The sequence below is a fragment of the Chaetodon trifascialis genome, chromosome 11 (genome assembly GCF_039877785.1).
Source record: "Chaetodon trifascialis isolate fChaTrf1 chromosome 11, fChaTrf1.hap1, whole genome shotgun sequence".
NCBI classification, from domain to species: Eukaryota; Metazoa; Chordata; class Actinopteri; order Chaetodontiformes; family Chaetodontidae; genus Chaetodon; species Chaetodon trifascialis.
Genome location: NC_092066.1, coordinates 22,684,935 through 22,694,556, shown reverse-complemented (window position 1 = coordinate 22,694,556; position 9,622 = coordinate 22,684,935). Strand labels below are relative to the sequence as shown.

The 9,622-nt window shown below is 37.6% G+C and overlaps 1 long non-coding RNA gene across 1 annotated transcript; it reads right to left on the bottom strand.

Moving 5' to 3' along the window:
* Nucleotides 1-6,758: 6,758 nt before the first annotated feature.
* On the bottom strand, nucleotides 6,759-9,116 carry LOC139338996 (uncharacterized). The gene is made up of 4 exons (XR_011602644.1): nucleotides 9,031-9,116; nucleotides 7,446-7,520; nucleotides 6,974-7,046; nucleotides 6,759-6,879 (listed from the first exon to the last, which is right to left on the bottom strand). It is a non-coding gene; the product is annotated as an uncharacterized lncRNA (long non-coding RNA).
* Between the last annotated feature and the right edge of the window lie 506 nt (nucleotides 9,117-9,622).

Here is a 9,622-nt window from a genome sequence, read left to right as displayed (position 1 = left end):
TAATTTATTCAAGCTGCTGAGCACCTCCTCAATTTCTTTTGTGCATTGCATTGTGGGAGTACAGGCTAGATCAAAAGCACACTCAAAAATCAAGTGTTTTTAGTATAAATACTGACTGTTGAGTGTGCATTTCTTGTCAGTTTTCCACTGTGAAAACACTCAAAACTTATTCTGACCCTGCTTAGAAAATGGTGTGCAGTATGTAGACCCTGCTATAGTCCTATTCCTACTCGTAGTGCAGTGATGCTTCTATTCACATGTACCCTTGAGAGATTGCAATGGCAAACACTTGATACTAACAGCTCAAAGGTGAAAACCTTTGTTTTTCATAATTTCTGGTTATTCTAAGTAACCAACACATCAGACAGAGCCCAGTGCCACTGATCATTTACCTTCAGGGAAGAGTCCAGCAGTCTGTTTGTAGTCTTTCTCATACTTCCTGTTTCAGCTCTTGTCAGTGTTCTGTGCTCAGTCCAGGGACTCACCTGCCAGCATCCACTCTCCTACTGATGACACTAATCTTGTCCTCTCTGGACAGGATTAGTGTCATTGGGGAGTTCTAATGATTTGTAATTATTACGCCAGGACTCCACAAATGGTACGTTGTCCAGAACAAAGACACCAGTGTTATTTTCTCCAGCAGGAAATTCCACTTAAAAAAAGCTGTTGTTTTTAGAGTTAGCCCTGATCCCTGGGTAATCGCACTCAGTCCTTTGTTTTAAACCATCCTCTAACCATGCGGAAAATCTTATCATGAGCAGAAATAACTGTTAAAACTGATTTGAGTGCCAAAAAATAAAAGTCACACCAGTGAATAGATACTGCGTCATGGGGGCTGTATGAAAATGACAGAGATGACGATGAGAGCTGAACCTTATGTTTAAAAAGGTTGTCACCTTCAAGTATACTTAAGGGTACTCAAGTACTTCTTTTACAAACTTTAAGTGTACTGAAATATACCAGGTAAAATCATTCATGAGCATTCAAAATACACTTAAATACACTCAAAATCAGGTGAAATGAAAGTACACCTTAATGAGGTATACTCATAGTGTAATACAAAGGACTTAAAAATAAGTATACTTTACTTAAGTACACATCATTACTGTTAATAGTATTTGTAATTTATTACACAATTTCTAATACTTACAATAACGTAAACTTTGTATAAGTACTTTGAAATGCCATACCATGAGTATTAACTGAATTAATTAGTATATTCAGTTTTGATACATTTAAGTAGAGCTTAATGACATCTAGTTAAAGTATATGTCAAACATACTTTAAACTAAGCACAAAAAGTAAGTGTACTTGTAATGACTATTCTGTACTTCAATTATTTTTCTACCATTTATACTTTTTTTTATTTATCATCTTAATAGAACATTAATTTTCACAATATGTGCCACCAGTAAGCACATTATATATTAATTCCCAAATTTATATCAAAAATAAAATGATGGGATCCATTTATCACCCAGTGACTCTATCTTCAAACAAAGAGCTGCTGAACGGGGCAAAGGCACCAGCTGTGGCTGCTAAGGGGCTTGAGCCCTGTCAGATCCACTGTCCACTATCTGTCAACCAACAACAAAAAGCACAAAGAGCTGTAGCTAGCTTGTGAAGAAAAGTCAAACATTTGGCAGCTAAAGCTCCACATATTTTACTCAAGAGTGGGAACAGACTTTATAATTCATTCAACCTTACAGATGTTCTGCTTTGTGTTGTGATGCAGAATGGAAGAGTGACTCTAGATACAGTAAGTGAGAAACATGGAGGACACTTTGCTAGAGGTGAGATTCAATTAACAGATACAAATATGATCCACATGTATTGTATTTCTCAAAAAGTTCTATTTGCTTCTTGTTTGATGCTGAGGAACATACAGTCCTGATAAAGCCACAGGACTGCTCGGAGTGAATACCACAAAATACACCTTCCACTTTGTACAAGGAAGCTTTTCGGGGCAGCTATTTGATCTGTTTATATATAATTCACCTTGCATGGGGAGGCTGAAATAAAAGGTTACAAATGTGTGTTTTGGGTATCCAGTTAAAGTTCTGCCCGGTGTGCTCAATTTACATCTTCGCTCACCTTCAAGACTGAGCTTTGTGTGTGTGACAAAATAAACAACATGACAAGACACATAAAAAATATATATATATATATATATATATATAAATAGATGACAATACTCAGCAATATACAAATGATCTAACTATAATCAGGAGTATCGCACCAGCCAGTACGATCACCACCCGTGGAACATACCGACTCCACCTGCAGACAAAAAGAGAGACACTTCATGTATCTGTAATGTAACTGAAGCAGCCATGCTGTCATGTAGAGGCAAGTAAGAAATGAGAGGAAAAAGTAGAATAAATGGTTCAAGAAACATGACAGATGATTCCAGGTTTTATGAGTATGTTATGGCCTTTATCGTCACCAGATCTCAACCCATTTCAACACCAGTCCAGCATTTTGAAGGATGCGTTAGAGATCATATCCAACAGACTCAAAGTTACATTAGTATTCATTTCCAATCATGTTTTCTGGACACCTGATGAATTCAACAGTCACTCTCCTCTGTTCTCGATTTTAAAAAACTCTTGTTTCTCTCTTTAGCTGCTAATACTCCACCATGATCACCAGCTAGTTGCTAATGTTGTTTGTGTGCCTTGTGCCGGGCAGTAGCATGTAGATGGTTTATCAGAGTTCATTTTAAGTGGAAATAGCTGCTGATGGGAGCCATGACAGGGGACCAAAACATTAAAGCTGAGGTTGTGTGACACATTGTTAAGATATTAGTGTAACTAATATCTAACTAGTGTTCAATATTTTAGGACATGTGTTTAGTTTCTGGCCAAGAGTTAGATGAGAAGGTTGATATCACTCTCATATCAGTGAGCTGGAGGTCTCCTCTAGTCGCCCAGCACCATCACTGTGCAAACTCAGCAAACAAATAGTCCAGCGTATAATGTCCCCCAAAACCATGTCTCAGCTTTGCTGTTGACTGAAGTTTCTTTCATAAGTAACTTGTTACATTACAAGACTACTACGATTAAAAAGTAGCTGTGACAGTGTTAGAAAGGTATAGCTTGCTGTACATTGAGTGTATTGGCTCATAATCTGCAACTAATAACAGCAACAACAGATGGAATATGTTTGATTACAAGCAAACGTTAAATCAAGAGGATCAAGAGGAAATCAAGAGGGCTTAACGCATATAACCTAAGAAGGTCATTCAACATGTAATCCTTTGTGCAATGCAACTGCAATGAAAAAAGTTATTTGAAGTGTGTGAAAGTAAATAGAAAGCAAAGGTACTGAGTGATGTGGAGCTTCTTTAGATTTTAAGTAGAGCTCTCCACAGCTGACAGACACTTAACACCCAGGTGTAATTTGCATTTTAATGTGATGTTCTTGTCCTTTTCACCCACAAATTCTACTTTCTGCCGTATTGCCAGTTGAGCTACACGTGTGACTGTAGGAATGAATATCTCCCACTAGTATCCAGCTACACCCGAGAAGTGGGAAAAACACAGCAACAGTGCGAATGTGTCTGGGATTTTCTTTTTGCTTTTTGTAGCAACAAAAGGAACAGGGAAATGCTATAAAATTTTAACAGCAAGATTGTTAAGTGGCCTGAGTACTCTAATGCAGTACTCCGTAACACGTTACCCAAGACTGGTCATTTTTACACTTCAATTTTTGTGCAAATTAAATAAACAATTAGATCTTGTTACGTCAGAGCCAGACTAGCTGTTCCCCTCTTTGTCCAGTCTTTCTGCTAAGCTAAGCTACCTGGCTGTAGTCTTACAGTGGTATCAGTTTTCTCATGTAATTCTAGGGAGAAAACAGATGAAGTACTTCCAAACATGTAGAACTATTGTGCTGAAGGGAAGCAGATCTAAGTTTCCAGGGTCCTGTGTTCCCCAGCTCAATATTCTGTCAACACACATAAACTCTCCTATTTGGGTCAAATTTGACCTATTTTAAATTAAAATAGTTCATAAATATTATTCAGTCTCTTTCTTTCTTTGGTCATTTGGTCACTAATGTATGTACCTACCCACTACTGTCAGATTTGTTTGAAGAATACTTTACTACTTTGCATCTTTAAAATACATGCTGTTGGTGTGATGGTGGTTGGTTCATGGGTTTGTGTAAAATTAAACATTTAATTCAGTTCAGCATGACTTCATTTATGCCTGCAATTACAAGCAATACCCAGGTCATAAAATAAAATAAAGTAAAATATGGTGTTGAGGTAGAAATGAAACATTCAGAGACCTAGATTATTATAAGTGATCAATATTTCAAAATTTTTAGCACAATAATTTAAATGGAAGCTCCGCTCATAAACTTGTCCAGTGATTGTCTGCACTTTACTCCTCCACTGCTCCTCCCAAAGTCTTAATAAGACATAAAAGACAGAAGTTTTATCAGATTGTAGATGATGAAATCTGAGTTATCAGTGAGAAATACACTCTCCTATCTTGACTTCTATCCTCCTCCTCTCCTCAATCCTTTCTTCCCGCTTAACAAATGAGCAACCCCAAAATATTGACAGCCTATGAATATTAATGAATACAAATGAAGTGCAACAAAAACACCTCCCAAATGTAGTGCAAAATGTATTCAGGCTGTAAATTATTAAGCAGAGTTAGCAGCAGGTGAGAGTTATGCAGTATGAAAGTCTTTTTTATCTCATGGCTCAGTTAATTATCTTCCTGCTTGACAAATTCATCCAGTGCACATCAGTGACGGATGGGGGGTCAGATGAATAGAGATTCTGATGGAAGGATGCGCAATATGTTCGTATACTTTTGTTTATATATCGTTACTGGTATAAATGCAGTGGTACAACCCTAAGCTGTTTTCGTTGGTTGTCCTGTAAATTTATAGAAAAAAATGACTTTCCATTATTATTTGCCATGTTACAACCCACTACTGTCTCACAATAAAATACCACAAGCCCTCTCTTCAGCCCTCTATCAATCAATATCCTCTTAGAAATCAAGTCCTTAGCCCTCAACAACAAAATACTGTACTTGTGTCTTGGGAAGATAAATGAAGAGATTTTAACTAAACAAAAACTTAAATGATTTGTGAACAGGCAATTGAGAGAGCAATGTTTAGTACAGGGTGTGTACTGAAGGGGTCTGGACAACCATTTTGCTCCACCCTCTGCAACATCAGCATCATATTATATATTAACCACAACAAAATGTGAGATCAATCTGACAGCCGTTCCAGGTCATTGTGTTGGGTCGGTGTTCCTTAGGATTGAGTCCCAACAGCTCCCACCAACACACACATGCAGCTGCAGTTTGAACACATGCCCAGCACAAAATGTCAAGCACCTCATGAGCTACAGGCATAGATATATTTCTCAGGGGTTGGTGGACCAAACCAAAGCTGAAAGGCCAGTGAGTATTGGACTTGCACTCAGCAGTCTCAGAGAAAGGGGGTGGGGGGTAGCAAGCCTGCTCAAAAATGATACTGACCTGAAAAAGTTTTCCTCGCTGCTGTCCTCATTGGCCCCGTTTGACCTGAAAAGCAGACAGCAGTGAGTCATTTTAAGAGGAGTGAAGAATGATTATTCATGATGTTTTAGATGACCATCACAGATGAGGAAACGATTCTCTAAAATAAACCATCAGTGTGATAAAATGATGATGAAATGCCACTTTTAAATGGGGTATAAAAGGTGAGTTTATGCGAGACACAGTGTTTGGAGCTTCATCAAGCGTGTTAAAAATATCATCTTTATGCTAAAGCCACAGGGTACGTGTTTAAATTGGCAAAGGGCTTGATAAGCTGCTCTTAAAAGGTGGAAGCAGATCAGACAATGAAGAGGCCCAGTGTCATATCCAAAATGGGAATACCTTAACAAATCATCATCTGTTAATGAAGGACACTAAAATCTATTAATATTAAGGAAATATAAAGTCAAGTCAAAACGTTTGAAAGAGTCTAATGTTGCACAACATTTGGCATACATTTGAATGTACTAATGATGACAACAAATGTAAAAATAGTGGAAACTATTCTTTCAGCAAATATCAAACAGAACAGGCTATTAAAACTTTTCAAAATACCAAAAAAACCCAAAAAGGTTTCAATATCGAAAAGCAATATTAAGAAACAAAAGTATCCAACAAGCAAAAATATTTAAAAACGCAACTTGCAGCAAGTCGTCGTGTCTCTAACAGAGTGCACAAATTCAGCCTTTCCTTTCCTGTCCACCAGCCTACCTGTCACACAAGCTAGACTGTGACTGTGGCTTAGATCGAACTAAAACTCAGACTTTAGGCAGATGTCTAAATGATTCCATTGCATAAATCTGTCTCGTTCTCTAAATTGCCAGTCTGGGTAAATTAAGATTTTATTTCAAATTAAAAATCATGGCTGACCACAGAATGTTACCATGGAAACATGCCATTTACGCAGTGGAGGAGAGGTTTAGGGTTAAAATGAATCAATCTTTATGTGTGTAAATCTGTCTAACTTGCATTACACTGCTAAGACAGGCCTAAATCTGCAGATCAGTGTGAAATATGTTTGTGAAAGCGACCTGCTGTATGAATTTGATAGCACTGAGCTTAAATTGGATAAAATGAACCTCTTGGTTCTTGAATAAAATGCAGTTTCTTATAATGTGTTGCTTTTGCAGACACCTGTGAGTACTGTGGAGCACACGATGTCTGCAGTGAAAAGCATGAACTCTAATACTGCAGTTACCAGGGGACAGACTCTCTGTGTGTGGTTTCACTCCGGCAGATAGGACAATGACTTACAGTAGGTAAGCGTTGTATCTCCCAGTGTGTCTACAGGGCCGAAGCACTGGGTCCTGCTCCTGGTGATGTACCTCATCTGAAAACAACAGATTTGTGAATTTAATTAATTAAACTTGCATGAAGAAGGAATTTTATGGTTCTTTATAGATGGTTAATAGGGACATATTTACCAGAGCTCCAGAGCCGCTGGAGTCCCTCACCCACAGCAGTTGAGTTATGCATAGATAAGGCCTGATGTCCAGACTGGTGGTTCCCAATGTGGGGGTAAGGAGCAACACAGGGGTCAACAGGACAAATGAGATGGGTCATTACATTATTGATGATTTAGGAGAACAGATAGAAAAAAAGCAAAAAAAAAAAAAACAACCCAAAAAACATTTTTCAGATGTTCCTCTAATCTTGTGAATTACTAATAATTTTACTTCTGGACTCCAAACCATGAAATAAACAAACAATCATTGATTGAACTGGTTGCTGTATGTAGCAATATGCAACCAGTGACAAGGGTTCAGAAGTGGACTTTTCTTTGTTTTTAGGGGTCACAAACCAAAAATGTTGGGAATGCTATGAGCAGTTGCAAAATACAAAACACCTAAAATCACCAGGTACACTAAATGCTCATCTCAGTGTGTATGTACTTACAGAAATTAGGGTATAAGTTATATCATCATAAACCACAACACCATTCTGACCAGTAGGGTTGGTCTCACATGGGACCTAGAAAGGGATGGTGATAAACAAAGATCAGGAGTATACATTTATTTTATTCTGATATCAAATTACCAATATTTCATGGTTAAATATTAAGTCAGCAATGTCAAAGATGTTTATTGTGTGTGTGTGTGTGTGTGTGTGTGTGTGTGTGTGTGTGTGTGTGTGTGTGCGTGTGAGGGAATCTGAAACAATGCAGTGTGAATACACAACATATGCTGCAGTACAGCGTACTCACTGGAGGAGAGGACTCCTCTTCTATGCTTCGAGCCTGGGTGTGAAACAGCATAACATTGATATGTTATATTAAAAATACTAGTTTGTTGTCTGACATTAACATTTATCCTCTGAGACAATGTCAAGCTCAATGATGGGCCCGTTTCTACAAAAATGAATCTTTAATAATGACATTTTGAAAAGAACGAGTGTGAGTGAGATTTTTCTGTGTTAAATTTCAAAATCCACTCTTCTAACAATTATATCACAGCTAAAATGTTCGTGTTTTTCGCTTTCACGCTGCATAATATTGCTGGATGAGCTTATTGTAACTGGCCTCCTCCACGTTGAAATGAAACTCTCCGTTTTACACAACAGGAGAATGAACAAAATGATCCAGTTTATCATGCAAATCAAACACACTGTCCTCATTAACTGTAACGACACTAGAAAAGCCAGTTCCTTAATCTAAGGGTTGCCATAAAAAGGATAGATACGGCTACTGTGACGCACTAATATACACGTGTTAGCAGGCTAGCTGGCTTATTAACAATAACATGTTGAATCACTAATGATCATCGCTATTGTCAGTAGTATAAGTAAGTATAACTACAGACAAACGGCATTAAAACAAGAGGGATAGATAATATTAGATAACAGCAACCTTACCATTTCACTTTCTTCGTTTGTTTTTAGGTTTTTGTAGCTTGTACCTCACAGACTTCGCATTTCTTCACTAACACAAAAGCTACAGGATGTGACACAACGGAAATGGAGCGTTTTTTTTCCTCACAATACAACACGACCAAGACCCGCTCATTCCTCAGACCTCTCATTGTATCACTAGACTAAATCACAGTGCGATTTGTGAACAGAACCCTGAATTTGATTTCAAATGCATAACTTTAAGATCAAAGTTTGCCATTGTACTAAATAAATGAAGCTTTGAGTTAGTTCAGGCCGGGGGGGTGGAGCTCATTCAAGTGTACCACGAGGCATTTGTACCTGTCTGTTCTGGCTAAGCTCTAATGCTCATGTATGTTCACAGCTATCACTGATTCCATACCATTATGTGTTACGAGGAATGATTTCCAGCAACAGAATCCTTGTTGTTGCTTCAGATTCTTTGAGAGTTCCCTCAGACAGCAGGACCTTTTCCACCAAATCTAACAGTAAAATCATCTGCAATAGAACAATTCCTCAATGTGTGTGTCTCTAACTGAACTTTAAGAAAAAAAAAAAGACATCTCTGGAGGAATAAAACCAATCTACTGTACATCAGTAAAGAATTTCATCTTACCTGAGATGTTGAGTTGTATCTCTTGTCCAATGTATCTTGTTGTCTTTTTTCAAACTAACCGGAAATGCATGGCTGATTAAAAAGGATGTCCAATAAGCCATGTCTTGTTGAATGTTCTTGCTAGTTACTTCCACAGAAACTAAAAAAACTTAAAAAAAAAAAAAAAAAAAAAAGAAGTAGTCCTGTTGTGTTGAACTTCAAGCAGCCCAGAGCAGTCCCAAACAAAACTGAAAATGAATAAAAAATAATAATAATAAAAAAAAATTGTAGTGTCCAGGATTGTGCTCCATTCCATTTGGTGCCATGTCTGTAAGAAAACAATGAAAATGTTAATTGGAAGTCAGAGTGACAATGAAAAAATGTAGTTTAACTGCTTCTATAAAGCTTGACTAGCTTCTCACGATGAAGTTACCAAACTGAGTGCCTGAGCTCGAGCTTTGAACAGACTGGTTGACTTATAAAATCTGAATAAATACAATCCCCTTCTCTATTGCTCATGAAGTGAGGATGTGACACTCCCTTAATGATCATTAAGGACTACAGGTCAATGCTTGCCAAGCTAAGAAAATTCCCATGTACCACCCTATCAACT